Source organism: Rutidosis leptorrhynchoides, chromosome 4 (assembly GCF_046630445.1).
Source record: "Rutidosis leptorrhynchoides isolate AG116_Rl617_1_P2 chromosome 4, CSIRO_AGI_Rlap_v1, whole genome shotgun sequence".
NCBI lineage: Eukaryota > Viridiplantae > Streptophyta > Magnoliopsida > Asterales > Asteraceae > Rutidosis > Rutidosis leptorrhynchoides.
Window position 1 is genome coordinate 264,900,949 of NC_092336.1, and position 16,367 is coordinate 264,917,315.

A 16,367-nucleotide genomic window follows, 5' to 3' on the forward strand; every position below is an offset into this window, starting at 1 on the left:
TATGTAATGTTTAACTCTGTGACCATTAACTTTAAATTCAATTCCATTTGAATTTAATAATTCTATTGTTCCGTATGGGAAAACTCTTTTAACTATGAATGGTCCAGACCATCTTGATTTCAATTTTCCAGGAACTAGCTTGAATCGTGAATTGAAAAGAAGAACTCTGTCTCCTTCTTTAAATTCTTTTAAACTTCTGATTCTTTTATCATGCCATTTCTTCGTTCTTTCCTTATAGATTAACGAATTTTCGTATGCTTCATGTTTTAATTCTTCTAATTCATTTAGTTGACTTAACCGTAGACGTCCAGCTTCATGTAAATCAAGATTACATGTCTTCAAAGCCCAAAATGCTTTGTGTTCAATTTCTACAGGAAGATGACATGCTTTTCCGTAAACAAGTCTAAAAGGTGTGGTTCCAATTGGAGTTTTGTAGGCTATTCTAAAAGCCCAGAGTGCATCCTCCAATTTAATGGACCATTCCTTCGGAATTGATCCTACGGTTTTCTCTAGAATACGTTTTAAAGCTCGGTTGGTATTTTCAACTTGTCCACTAGTTTGTGGATGATAAGCAGTGGAGATTTTATGAGTTACTCCATATCTTTTAAGAACTTTCTCAAGTTGATTATTACAGAAATGAGTACCCCGATCACTTATTAAAGCTTTCGGTGTTCCAAACCATGCAAAAAGACGTTTTAAAAAGTTGACTACAACTCGTGCATCGTTAGTTGGGAGAGCTTGTGCTTCCGCCCATTTAGATAGATAATCAATGGCTACGAGAATATAGAGATTATTATGAGATTTTGGAAATGGACCCAAAAAGTCAATACCCCAAATGTCAAATACTTCACATACTTGAATGACATTTTGTGGCATTTCATCACGTTGACTTATTTTTCCGGCCCTTTGACAAGCATCACAGGATTTGCAAAGAAGGTGTGCATCTTTGTAAATTATAGGCCAATAGAATCCAGCTTCATACACTTTTCTTGCTGTTAGTTGTGGCCCATAATGCCCTCCTGTTGGTCCTGTGTGACAATGGTTTAAAATTTTACTAGCTTCATCTCCAAATACACATCGGCGTATTATTCCATCGGGACAACTTTTAAACAGATGTGGATCTTCCCAGAAATAGTGTTTTATATCACTAAAGAATTTCTTTCGTTTTTGGTACGATAATCCTTTTTCAAGGAATCCACATACTAAGTAGTTTGCATAGTCTGCAAACCATGGGATTTCATTATAATCTATCTTCAATAGATATTCATCAGGAAAGTTGTCTTGTATGGCCGATTCATTTAGAACTTCTAATTCGGGATTTTCAAGACGAGAAAGATGATCAGCGGCGAGATTTTCTGCTCCTTTTTTATCTCGGATTTCAATATCGAACTCTTGTAAGAGTAAGATCCAACGGATTAATCTTGGTTTGGCATCTTGTTTCGAAAATAGGTATCTAAGAGCAGAATGGTTGGTATAGACCACCGTTTTTGCTAGAACGAGATATGAACGAAATTTGTCAAAAGCAAAGACAATAGCAAGGAGTTCTTTTTCAGTAGTTGTATAGTTCGTTTGTGCTCCTTGTAACATCTTACTAGCATAATATATAGGTTGAAATCGTTTTTCAATCCTTTGTCCTAAAACGGCTCCCATTGCAAAATCACTTGCATCGCACATTAGTTCGAATGGTAGATTTCAATTTGGTGTTATCATGATCGGCGCATTAGTGAGTTTATCTTTAAGAATATTAAAAGATGATAAGGCTAAAAAGGAACATATATTTCATAGAAATATCCCTCCTAAATAATAGGTTTTCATATGTAATTGTATTATATTTTTATTGTAATTGTTTAAATAAATAAGTGCGAAGACAAAAGGCGAAAACGAAGATTTGAAGACACAAACGTCCAAAAAGCTCAAATGTACAAGATACAATTCAAAAGGTTCAATTTATTGATGAAAAACGTCTAAAAATGACAAGAGTACAAGTTACAAAACGCAAAGTACAAGATATTAAATTGTACGCAAGGACGTTCGAAAATCCGGAACCGGGACATGAGTCAACTATCAACGCCCGACGCAACGGATCAAAAATTACAAGTCAGCTATGCACAAGAATATAATATAATATATAAAAAATTATATTAATTATTTATATTTTATATTTATATATTTATTATGTCGACAAGCTAGGAGCCAAAAGTTTGTGAGCTGGATTTTCAAACTCCACGACTCGCGGAGTTTGAAGGCCAAAAACTCCACGACTCGCGGAGCTGCCAAATTCCAAAATGCCTATAAAAGGTCACGAATTCTGCGAGTAAAAATATAAAAAATAAACATAATAATAATAATACTCCATAGAATAATATAAATAAATATATATATAATATATATATATATATATATATATATATATATATATATATATATATAATATAGATTAGTGTTATATTAGATTAGTTCGGGTTATGTAAGGGTTATTTTACGGGTTTTAAAGTCGGAGCTCTGTCCGTGTAACACTACGCGATAAATAATCAATGTAAGATATGTTCTCCTTTTTAAATTAATGTCTCGTACTTAAGTTATTATTATGCTTATTTAAGACGAAGTAATCATGATGTTGGGCTAAAAATATTAAAATTGGGTAATTGGGCTTTGTACCATAATTGGGGTTTGGACAAAAGAACGACATTTGTGGAAATTAGACTATGGGCTATTAATGGGCTTTATATTTTTTTAACTAAATGATAGTTTGTTAATTTTAATATAAAGATTTACAATTGGATGTACCTATAAATAACCATATACACTCGATCGGACACGATGGGCGGGGTATTTATATGTACGAATAATCGTTCATTTAACCGGACACGGGAATGGATTAATAGTCTATGGAATTATTAAAACAGGGGTGAAATTATGTACAAGGACACTTGGCATAATTGATAACAAAGTATTAAAACCTTGGGTTACACGCAGTCGATATCCTGGTGTAATTATTAAACAAAGTATTAAAACCTTGTTACAGTTTAAGTCCCCAATTAGTTGGAATATTTGACTTCGGGTATAAGAATAAATTGACGAGGACACTCGCACTTTAAATTTATGACCGATGGACTGTTATGGACAAAAACCAGACGGACATATTAAATAATCCAGGACAAAGGACAATTAACCCATGGGCATAAAACTAAAATCAACACGTCAACCATCATGGTTACGGAAGTTTAAATAAGCATAATATATTTTATTTCATATTTCCTCGTACTTTTATTTATTGTCATTTTAATTATTGTTATTTATTTTATATTGTTAGTTAAATATCGTCATTTACTTTACGCTTCGCTTAAAAAATAAAATCGACAAACCGGACATTAAACGGTAAACCCCCTTTTTATATATTATTATATATAATTATATATATTTTGTACAAATATAGTTGTTTAAAAATATAGTGTGCAATAAGCCCGCTCCCTGTGGAACGAACCGGACTTACTAAAAACTATACTACTCTACGATTAGGTACACTGCCTATAGTGTTGTAGCAAGGTTTAGGTATATCCCATTTGTAAATAAATAATTAAAACTTGTGTAATTTGTAACGTATTTCGTAGTAAAATATAGTACTATCACGTACCCCCACGCTACCACATCAAGTTTTTGGCGCCGCTGCCGGGGAATCGGCGAAACGCTATATTTTTAATTTATTTTTCTATAAATATATTTATATATCATTTTAGAAAAACAATATAAAAAAAAAACGTCTTTCAAACTCCACGACTCGCGGAGTTTCCAGGCTTAAAACTCCACGAGTCGCGGAGCCGCCCTGTCTGACGCTCCTGAAACCCTAAACCAGCATTTATTACGGTATATTATTATTTATTATTATTAATAAACCCTAAAATAGTTAATTAATTTATTAATTAGTTTTAGTTTTATTATTATTTTGTTTATTTAGTTTAATTAGTTTTATTAAATTATAAAATTAATAGTTTTATTAAATAAATAATATAAAAATAATATTTTTATAAAAATTGTACTTTTTACGGATTTTAGTATATTTTTATATTTTGTCCCTTTTTATTTGTTTTTAGCGTAATATTTGTATGTTTTTCGCTCGTATTTAGTTTTAATCCATAGTTTTTGCCATAGTTATTTTTACTTCTAGATTTTTAGGCTTTGCCGTAAAATCACTTAAGTGCTTTTTCTTTAGACTAAGATTTAGGTGCTTTAGAATTTTGCGACGCCGTTTTTCGCTTTAGTTTTAAATAGATTTTAGTGCCTTTAAGTAATTGCCGTTTTCTGAATAAAATTGCATTTACCTTTAGACCTTTAGGCGCAACTTTTTAGATATAATTTTTCGACTTTTAAGTTTCGACGTTTTTCTTTCTTATTTTTATTTTTCGACGTTTTTCGAAGCGCACTCTTTTTCTTTCTTATTTCTCGACACGCTAGTTTTTAGGGCTTAGAAATTTTCTCTATTTCTTCTCTAAAATTTCAAAACGAAAAATTATTTTAAGCGGTTAAATTGATAGACATCCAAATTTTCTGCTTCATAGTAATAGTTGGATTTGTTAGTGGCTGAGTTGTGAGCTTCCGATTTAAAGGGTTCTGGCTCTCTGCTGCATCTTTTGGCTATTCGAAACGTGGGCAAAAGCAGAAAAGTCTATTAATTGGACAACTTATATAAGTTTTTCTATTTTTATAACTAATAGGATAATTAGTAAATGCACCACATTGTAGCTAAAATTTGGCCATCGCAATAAAATGGAAAATTTTGAAAACAAGGCTATGGAAACTCTTTTTGATATCCAAAATAAATTAAATCAATACTCTCAAACGGGTGTTGATGACAATTCGTTCGGTCAATCTTGGATCACGAATGACGAAACAATAACTGGTTGTGAAATCTGTGGAGATTATCACTCAACATGGGAATGTTATTATTACGTTCCTATGGAAAATTACGCACCCACGGAACCTGAATGGAATGATTATGAAGAATACAATTCAAATTGGGATTATTCCCAAGAATATTTCCAAACTCAACAACCAGTAGACGAGGAAAATTACGTGTCTGAAAATTTATTAGACAATATGAAAATCAAACTCGAAGAACTCAATGCTCAAAATGAACAAATGAGAGAGTTTGTAAACCGGCAAGCTGAAACTCTATCAGACTACACACCTGTTGATCTGAGAAGTCGTGTGCAAGAAAATCTCATATCATCGAATTTTGATGAATTCGAGAGCTCCGAAATCACCAACTATCCCGATGATACTTTTTATTCAGTCTTACCAATTTCACAACATATCGACACATTAGCCTCTACCGACGAAATCATCGATCCATCAATGGATAAAGAAGAAGTAAGGGTAACAAATTGGTACTCTTGGGAATACGATAACATTGAAAATTTTACCCCCGAGGCCAAACCGAACTTCACCATTCCACAACCTTCCAACCCAATATTCTCAATAGACGAGTCATCTACCGAAAATGAACTACGAGCTGTAATAGATAATGACACCTCGAATTTCACCCAATTAGGTAATAGAGGTGAAAACTTTGATCCTGAGAATAAAAGGAAGGAAATGTTAGGAATTGTCCACCCTATAGAAATATGTATGTCGGTGTATATCGATCCATTTGACCAAGAACCAGAAAAGAGACATATCCATTTACTAAAAGCTACACTTAAAAAAGAATTAAGTAGTGACGATCGGGTGAGTCTAAACTTTAAACCCATTGATATATTATACACCACCCGAGATGTAAATAACTGGCTCACTATTTTAATTCGTGGAACTTATTCTACCGACTTCACATGTCGTCAGCTAAGTGTGGAGAAGTCTAACCTCACTTAACGTTAAATTCGAGGTTCGGGTTAGTGCATAACTCGTTAATAAAAATGCATGATTAGGGTAAAAGACGCTTTTTCAAATATTAGTAAACAGTTCAGAAAAGCAGCCGTTTTTGAAAAAAAGCATGTGTGATAAAACAAGAAGGAATGAACGATGAGGTGCACCATCTATCATCCTGCAATTTTATGGTATCTTTAACTACTTTCTACACTAATCACCCTCGTGAATTTATAATTATAGTCTGATTTCATGCAAATGAGGGCATTGCATGATCTCAAGTGTGGGGAAGGGTTATAAATTCTCTCGGGTTTGCACTTAGTTTATTTGCCAAATTTTGTGAAAATTTTAAAAAATTTTCAAATAAATGAATTCAAAATCATGTTTATACATATTTATGAACGATGAAAATTAGGTGTTAATAGCGAAATTATCGTTACCTCGGAAAGGACATAAATTGAGAAACACCCTAAAACGCTTGATTTCATTTAAAATAGAATAAAGGAGAATAAAAAGGCAAAGAAAGAAACTAAGTGTGGGGAGAATGTACCTAGTTATTCAATTAAAAACTATCTAGCACATGTTTCTGTAAAGTTTATTGCAGATGCTTTTGTTTTGGACTAAATTAACTATTTTACCAGATGAAAGAAAAGAAAAGATGGATCTACACGATGAATCAATTCCATCTTTAAAAGGAAGTAAAGTCTTCCGAAAAAGACACGCGCTTCTTGATTTAAGTCAAGAAGTTTCCGTCCAGACCAGCTGTAGGTTGACGAAAAATCTAGAAAAGTCATCACTAAAATTAGCAGGAAATCCACGGACCTCAGCATCAAACAGGGTCGCCAAGTGGTCAGACTTATCCTAACCATGAGAGGATCTGTCTTGTAAAATGGGGAGGGCACCGTGCAAATTAGCTTGATAAGACTAACGAATCAGATCCCCAGAAAGGATAATCTCCTTAAAGATCAAAAATCAGCTTTTAAGACTGATATTACTCAATCCTTGAGATTGACCTTAAAGATTGAGAATTACAAACTCATGAAATTCAATGATATCTAAACTCGAGCTTGAACGAGAAAATATTTTGATCAAAAATACAAACCGATTTGTTTTCTGAAAAACCATTTTCAATGCGTTCATTACCATGGAACGTAAAATCCTAGGAATTCACCTGGAATTCATTAGGTCACCTGAACCAAATCGGGTGTCAACCGTAAGAACGGTGGTTGCATAGCATGGTCGAAGACAGGACCTTGTGCCAGACCGGAAAAATTTTAGGATGATCTTTACTATTGCTCCTACCAAGGATAGTAATAGCATCCGACACGTTTTTGGACCATAATCAAATGCATGTCATTAGACATTGTGTAGTGACCCGAACTTTTCCATGTTTATATATATATTAAATGAAATTGTTATTTACATGATTAAGTGTTTCCAACATGTTAAGCAATCAAACTTGTTAAGACTTGATTAATTGAAATAGGTTTCATATAGACAATTGACCACCCAAGTTGACCGGTGATTCACGAACGTTAAAACTTGTAAAAACTATACGATGACATATATATGGTTATATATATAGTTAACATGATTTTATTATAAGTATGTATCTCATTAGGTATTTTAACAATGAGTTATATACATAAAAATGAGACTATTAATTTAAGAAACTCGAAAACGATATATATAACGATTATCGTTATAACAACGTCTTACTAGGTACATATGAATCATATTAGGATATTGATACACTTGGTTAATTATGTTAAATGATAAGTAAATATATTATTAAGTGTATTAACAATGAAATACATATGTAAAAATAAGACTACTAACTTAATGATTTCGAAACGAGACATATATGTAACGATTATCGTTGTAACGACATTTAACTGTATATATATCATACTAAGATATATTATATATCATAATATCATGATAATATAACAATTTAACATCTCATTTGTTATAATAAACAATGGGTTAACAACATTCAACAAGATCGTTAACCTAAAGGTTTCAAAACAACATTTACATGTAACGACTAAGGATGACTTAACGACTCAGTTAAAATGTATATACATATAGTGTTTTAATATGTATTCATACACTTTTGAAAGACTTCAAGACACTTATAAAAATACTTCTACTTAACAAAAATTCTTACAATTACATCCTCGTTCAGTTTCATCAACAATTCTACTCGTATGCACCCGTATTCGTACTCGTACAATACACAGCTTTTAGATGTATGTAATATTGGTATATACACTCCAATGATCAGCTCTTAGCAGCCCATGTGAGTCACCTAACACATGTGGGAACCATCATTTGGCAACTAGCATGAAATATCTCATAAAATTACAAAAATATGAGTAATCATTCATGACTTATTTACATGAAAACAAAATTACATATCCTTTATATCTAATCCATACACCAATGACCAAAAACACCTACAAACACTTTCATTCTTCAATTTTCTACATCTAATTGATCTCTCTCAAGTTCTATCTTCAAGTTCTAAGTGTTCTTCATAAATTCCAAAAGTTCTAGTTTCATAAAATCAAGAATACTTCCAAGATTGCAAGTTTACTTCCAAGTTTTCTAAATCCATTCCAAGTAATCATCCAAGATCAAGAAACCTTTGTTAATTACAGTATGTTATCTTTCTAATACAAGGTAATAATCATATTTAAACTTTAATTCAATTTCTATAACTATAACAATCTTATTTCGAGTGGAAATCTTACTTGAAATTGTTTTCGTGTCATGATTCTGCTTCAAGAACTTTCAAGCCATCCAAGGATCCTTTGAAGCTAGATCTATTTTTCTCATTTCCAGTAGGTTTATCCAAGGAACTTGAGGTAGTAATGATGTTCATAACATCATTCGATTCATACATATAAAGCTATCTTATTCGAAGGTTTAAACTTGTAATCACTAGAACATAGTTTAGTTAATTCTAAGCTTGTTCGCAAATAAAAGTTAATCCTTCTAACTTGACTTTTAAAATCAACTAAACACATGTTCTATATCTTTATGATATGCTAACTTAATGATTTAAAACCTGGAAACACGAAAAACACCGTAAAACCGGATTTACGCCGTCGTAGTAACACCGCGGGCTGTTTTGGGTTAGTTAATTAAAAACTATGATAAACTTTGATTTAAAAGTTGTTATTCTGAGAAAATGATTTTTATTATGAACATGAAACTATATCCAAAAATTATGGTTAAACTCAAAGTGAAAGTATGTTTTCTAAAATGGTCATCTAGACGTCGTTCTTTCGACTGAAATGACTACCTTTACAAAAACGACTTGTAACTTATTTTTCCGACTATAAACCTATACTTTTTCTGTTTAGATTCATAAAATAGAGTTCAATATGAAAACATAGCAATTTGATTCGCTCAAAACGGATTTAAAATGAAGAAGTTATGGGTAAAACAAGATTGGATAATCTTTCTCATTTTAGCTACGTGAAAATTGGTAACAAATCTATTCCAACCATAACTTAATCAACTTGTATTGTATATTATGTAATCTTGAGATACCATAGACACGTATACAATGTTTCGACCTATCATGTCGACACATCTATATATATTTCAGAACAACCATAAACACTCTATATGTGAATGTTGGAGTTAGCTATACAGGGTTGAGGTTGATTCCAAAATATATATAGTTTGAGTTGTGATCAATACTGAGATACGTATACACTGGGTCGTGGATTGATTCAAGATAATATTTATCGATTTATTTCTGTACATCTAACTGTGGACAACTAGTTGTAGGTTACTAACGAGGACAGCTGACTTAATAAACTTAAAACATCAAAATATATTAAAAGTGTTGTAAATATATTTTGAACATACTTTGATATATATGTATATATTGTTATAGGTTCGTGAATCAACCAGTGGCCAAGTCTTACTTCCCGACGAATTAAAAATCTGTGAAAGTGAGTTATAGTCCCACTTTTAAAATCTAATATTTTTGGGATGAGAATACATGCAGGTTTTATAAATGATTTACAAAATAGACACAAGTACGTGAAACTACATTCTATGGTTGAATTATCGAAATCGAATATGCCCCTTTTTATTAAGTCTGGTAATCTAAGAATTAGGGAACAGACACCCTAATTGACGCGAATCTTAAAGATAGATCTATTGGTCCTAACAAACCCCATCCAAAGTACCGGATGCTTTAATAGTTCGAAATTTAAATCATATCCGAAGGGTGTCCCGGAATGATGGGGATATTCTTATATATGCATCTTGTTAATGTCGGTTACCAGGTGTTCACCATATGAATGATTTTTATCTCTATGTATGGGATGTGTATTGAAATATGAAATCTTGTGGTGTATTATTATGATTTGATATATATAGGTTAAACCTATAACTCACCAACATTTTTGTTGACGTTTTAAGCATGTTTATTCTCAGGTGATTATTAAGAGCTTCCTGAAATGTCCCGTTCTTATTGATTAAAAACGTTCCATATTAATTGATTTCGTTGCGAGGTTTTGACCTCTATATGAGACGTTTTTCAAAGACTGCATTCATTTTAAAACAAACCATAACCTTTATTTCATAAATAAAGGTTTAAAAAGCTTTACGTAGATTATCAAATAATGATAATCTAAAATATCCTGTTTACACACGACCATTACATAATGGTTTACAATACAAATATGTTACATCGAAATCAGTTTCTTGAATGCAGTTTTTACACAATATCATACAAACATGGACTCCAAATCTTGTCCTTATTTTAGTATGCAACAGCGGAAGCTCTTAATATTCACCTGAGAATAAACATGCTTTAAACGTCAACAAAAATGTTGGTGAGTTATAGGTTTAACCTATATATATCAAATCATAACAATAGACCACAAGATTTCATATTTCAATACACATCCCATACATAGAGATAAAAATCATTCATATGGTGAACACCTGGTAACCGACATTAACAAGATGCATATATAAGAATATCCCCATCATTCCGGGACACCCTTCGGATATGATATAAATTTCGAAGTACTAAAGCATCCGGTACTTTGGATGGGGCTTGTTGGGCCCGATAGATCTATCTTTAGGATTCGCGTCAATTAGGGTGTTTGTTCCCTAATTCTTAGATTACCAGACTTAATAAAAAGGGGCATATTCGATTTCGATAATTCAACCATAGAATGTAGTTTCACGTACTTGTGTCTATTTTGTAAATCATTTATAAAACCTGCATGTATTCTCATCCCAAAAATATTAGATTTTAAAAGTGGGACTATAACTCACTTTCACAGATTTTAACTTCGTCGGGAAGTAAGACTTGGCCACTAGTTGATTCACGAACCTATAACAATATATACATATATATCAAAGTATGTTCAAAATATATTTACAACACTTTTAATATATTTTGATGTTTTAAGTTTATTAAGTCAGCTGTCCTCGTTAGTAACCTACAACTAGTTGTCCACAGTTAGATGTACAGAAATAAATCGATAAATATTATCTTGAATCAATCCACGACCCAGTGTATACGTATCTCAGTATTGATCACAACTCAAACTATATATATTTTGGAATCAACCTCAACCCTGTATAGCTAACTCCAACATTCACATATAGAGTATCTATGGTTGTTCCGAAATATATATAGATGTGTCGACATGATAGGTCGAAATATTGTATACGTGTCTATGGTATCTCAAGATTACATAATATACAATACAAGTTGATTAAGTTATGGTTGGAATAGATTTGTTACCAATTTTCACGTAGCTAAAATGAGAAAAATTATCCAATCTTGTTTTACCCATAACTTCTTCATTTAAATCCGTTTTGAGTGAATCAAATTGCTATGGTTTCATATTGAACTCTATTTTATGAATATAAACAGAAAAAGTATAGGTTTATAGTCAGAAAAATAAGTTACAAGTCGTTTTTGTAAAGGTAGTCATTTCAGTCGAAAGAACGACGTCTAGATGACCATTTTAGAAAACATACTTCCACTTTGAGTTTAACCATAATTTTTGGATATAGTTTCATGTTCATAATAAAAATCATTTTCTCAGAATAACAACTTTTAAATCAAAGTTTATCATAGTTTTTAATTAACTAACCCAAAACAGCCCGCGGTGTTACTACGACGGTGTAAATCCGGTTTTACGGTGTTTTTCTTGTTTCCAGGTTTTAAATCATTAAGTTAGCATATCATATAGATATAGAACATGTGTTTAGTTGATTTTAAAAGTCAAGTTAGAAGGATTAACTTTTGTTTGCGAACAAGTTTAGAATTAACTAAACTATGTTCTAGTGATTACAAGTTTAAACCTTCGAATAAGATAGCTTTATATGTATGAATCGAATGATGTTATGAACATCATTACTACCTTTAGTTCCTTGGATAAACCTACTGGAAAAGAGAAAAATGGATCTAGCTTCAACGGATCCTTGGATGGCTCGAAGTTCTTGAAGCAGAATCATGACACGAAAACAAGTTCAAGTAAGATCATCACTTGAAATAAGATTGTTATAGTTATAGAAATTGAACCAAAGTTTGAATATGATTATTACCTTGTATTAGAATGATAACCTACTGTAAGAAACAAAGATTTCTTGAGGTTGGATGATCACCTTACAAGATTGGAAGTGAGCTAGCAAACTTGAAAGTATTCTTGATTTTATGTAACTAGAACTTGTAGAATATATGAAGAACACTTAGAACTTGAAGATAGAACTTGAGAGAGATCAATTAGATGAAGAAAATTGAAGAATTAAAGTGTTTGTAGGTGTTTTTGGTCGTTGGTGTATGGATTAGATATAAAGGATATGTAATTTTGTTTTCATGTAAATAAGTCATGAATGATTACTCATATTTTTGTAATTTTATGAGATATTTCATGCTAGTTGCCAAATGATGGTTCCCACATATGTTAGGTGACTCACATGGGCTGCTAAGAGCTGATCATTGGAGTGTATATACCAATAGTACATACATCTAAAAGCTGTGTATTGTACGAGTACGAATACGGGTGCATACGAGTAGAATTGTTGATGAAACTGAACGAGGATGTAATTGTAAGCATTTTTGTTAAGTAGAAGTATTTTGATAAGTGTCTTGAAGTCTTTCAAAAGTGTATGAATACATATTAAAACACTACATGTATATACATTTTAACTGAGTCGTTAAGTCATCGTTAGTCGTTACATGTAAATGTTGTTTTGAAACCTTTAGGTTAACGATCTTGTTGAATGTTGTTAACCCATTGTTTATTATAACAAATGAGATGTTAAATTATTATATTATCATGATATTATGATATATAATATATCTTAGTATGATGTATATACAGTTAAATGTCGTTACAACGATAATCGTTACATATATGTCTCGTTTCGAAATCATTAAGTTAGTAGTCTTATTTTTACATATGTATTTCATTGTTAATACACTTAATAATATATTTACTTATCATTTAAAATAATTAACCAAGTGTATCAATATCTTAATATGATTCATATGTACCTAGTAAGACGTTGTTATAACGATAATCGTTATATATATCGTTTTCGAGTTTCTTAAATTAATAGTCTCATTTTTATGTATATAACTCATTGTTAAAATACCTAATGAGATACATACTTATAATAAAAACATGTTAACTATATATATAACCATATATATGTCATTGTATAGTTTTTACAAGTTTTAATGTTCGTGAATCACCGGTCAACTTGGGTGGTCAATTGTCTATATGAAACATATTTCAATTAATCAAGTCTTAACAAGTTTGATTGCTTAACATGTTGGAAATATTTAATCATGTAAATATCAATCTCAATTAATATATATAAACATGGAAAAGTTCGGGTCACTACACTTCCGCTGTCGCATACTTAAATAAGGACGAAATTTGGAGTCCATGCTTGTATGATATTGTGTAAAAACTGCATTCAAGAAACTTATTTTGTTGTAACATATTTGTATTGTAAACCATTATGCAATGGTCGTGTGTAAACAGGATATTTTAGATTATCATTATTTGATAATCTATGTAAAGCTTTTTAAACCTTTATTGATGAAATAAAGGTTATGGTTTGTTTTAAAATGAATGCAGTCTTTGAAAAACGTCTCATATAGAGGTCAAAACCTCGCAACGAAATCAATTAATATGAAACGTTTTTAATCAATAAGAACGGGACATTTCAGTTGGTATCCGAGCGTTGGTCTTAGAGAACCAGAAAATTTGCATTAGTGTGTCTTATCGAGTTTGTTAGGATGCATTAGTGAGTCTGGACTTCGACCGTGTTTTCTTTAAAAATGATTGCTTAACATTTTTTGTTGGAAACTATATATTATTAACATGTATATATTATGTGATATATTAATCTCTTAACATATTTGATATTATGTGATGGATGTCTACCTCTAGCACAAATCCCATTGACTCACCTAATAATAACGAAGAGTCGAATATATATTGGACTGATTCACAAGTTCCCGAAGAAGAACCGGAAGAAGAATCAGAACCGGAAGAGGAGGAACCAGAGGAGGAAATAGAACCGGTGGGGGAAATAATAAAACGGTTAAGTAAAAGAAAATCCTCAACCAACCAACCAAGGTTAATTATGTTCAATGGTGTTTCCGCCAAGGAAGCAAAATATTGGGAGGATTACCAATTCTCCGATGAATCGGATTCCGACGAGAATTTCGATGATGTTATAGAAATTACCCCAACTGAATTTAAAAAAGCAAAAGAAAATAATAAGGGAAAGGGCATAAAAATAGAGAAATCTAATTCCAACCCCGATGAACTTTATATGTATCGTCAACCCCCGAAGTCCTTAAGTTGTAACAATGACCCGGGAACCTCTAAACCACCAGGTTTTTCTAAACTGTTGTGGAAAATGACAGCTAGTATTAGGGGAACATCATATATCCCTAGAAACTTGGCAAAACGAACCAAAACCGAAGAAGAAGAAACGAGCGAGTCGGAATAAGATAGTTGTATTCGTGTGGTGTAATATATGTAATATAGTGTGCTTATGCTTTATGATATATGTAAAAATTGCTTGTATTAATAAGTATTTTTTTATGAATCTAACTCTTGTCTATTTTACAGTTTAAAAACACAAAATGGATAGACAACCCAATATTTTAAGAGACCTACCCAGAGACATGATTGATGAAATTTTGTCTAGAGTCGGTCAGAATTCCTCGGCACAACTATTTAAGGCGAGATCAGTTTGTAAGACATTCGAAGAACGTTCCAAGAATGTCTTGGTATATAAGAGACTTTCGTTTGAAAGATGGGGGATATCACATTGGGAAACCCATAAGTTACGATGTGTTTACTTTGACGCATATATTGCGGGGAACCCAAATGCTATTTTACGCAACGGGTTAAGAAATTATTTTGACTCAATGTATCCGAATATAAGACTTCCTGATTTAGAAAAAGCGGCTAACATGCAACATAAAGAAGCATGCTATGCTTACGGGTTAGTAATGTTCGCTTCTCACCAAAGTGAGAAAAAGAACATCGGGCTACAACTATTAAACAAAACGTTCCCACAAGTGACGGAGTCGGTAATTGGGGTAAGAAATGAGGTTTTTAGGTTATTACGAGACTGTTGGTCATTACATAACCCTCGTCCATTTGACGACGTTACAACACGCTGTCTTATCAACGGCCATAACGGTTATGTTCCACTAGACCAAGGATGGGAAGTAGTCCTAGTAAAACCAGAATGCATGACTTGTTTCTGGACGTATGAATTACGTGTCTTTATTGCCTTTGCTGAACGACTTGTGTACTAGCTAAAATTATCTTCACAACTATCTTGTATCAAAGTTATTGTGTGCTATATTTCATGCTTTATGTAAAATAAGCGATATTGTAAGTTTGTAAAATATTGTATAAAAGTTTGAACGCGAAATATTATTATAATCAGTTTTTTATATAGAATTGTAGTAGTTGAATTGTATATTAGCTACTAAGTATGAACTTAACGGGTAGGTACTACCCGAATTTAAACTTATAAAATGCTAATATGAAGAAAAAGCTTTTATAAATGAGTTCATATTATGCTACGAAATACTATTAACTACTCTTAATATTCTGTATGATTAACTTGTTCCATTTGACTATTTTGAAGGAAATGGCACCGACTACTCGACACACCGTGAATATGAATGAAGAGGAATTTCGTACTTTTCTAGCTTCAAACATAGCCGCAGTACATGTTGCGCTACATACCAACAATAAACTTAGATCTAGCAGTACAGGAAATCGTGTAGGATGCACCTACAAAGAATTCACTGCCTGCAAACCTTTGGAATTTGATGGAACCGAAGGACCGATCGGATTGAAACGGTGGACCGAGAAGGTCGAATCGGTGTTTGCCATAAGTAAGTGTACTGAAGAGGACAAAGTGAAGTACGCTACGCATACCTTCACAGGTTCTGCGTTAACATGGTGGAA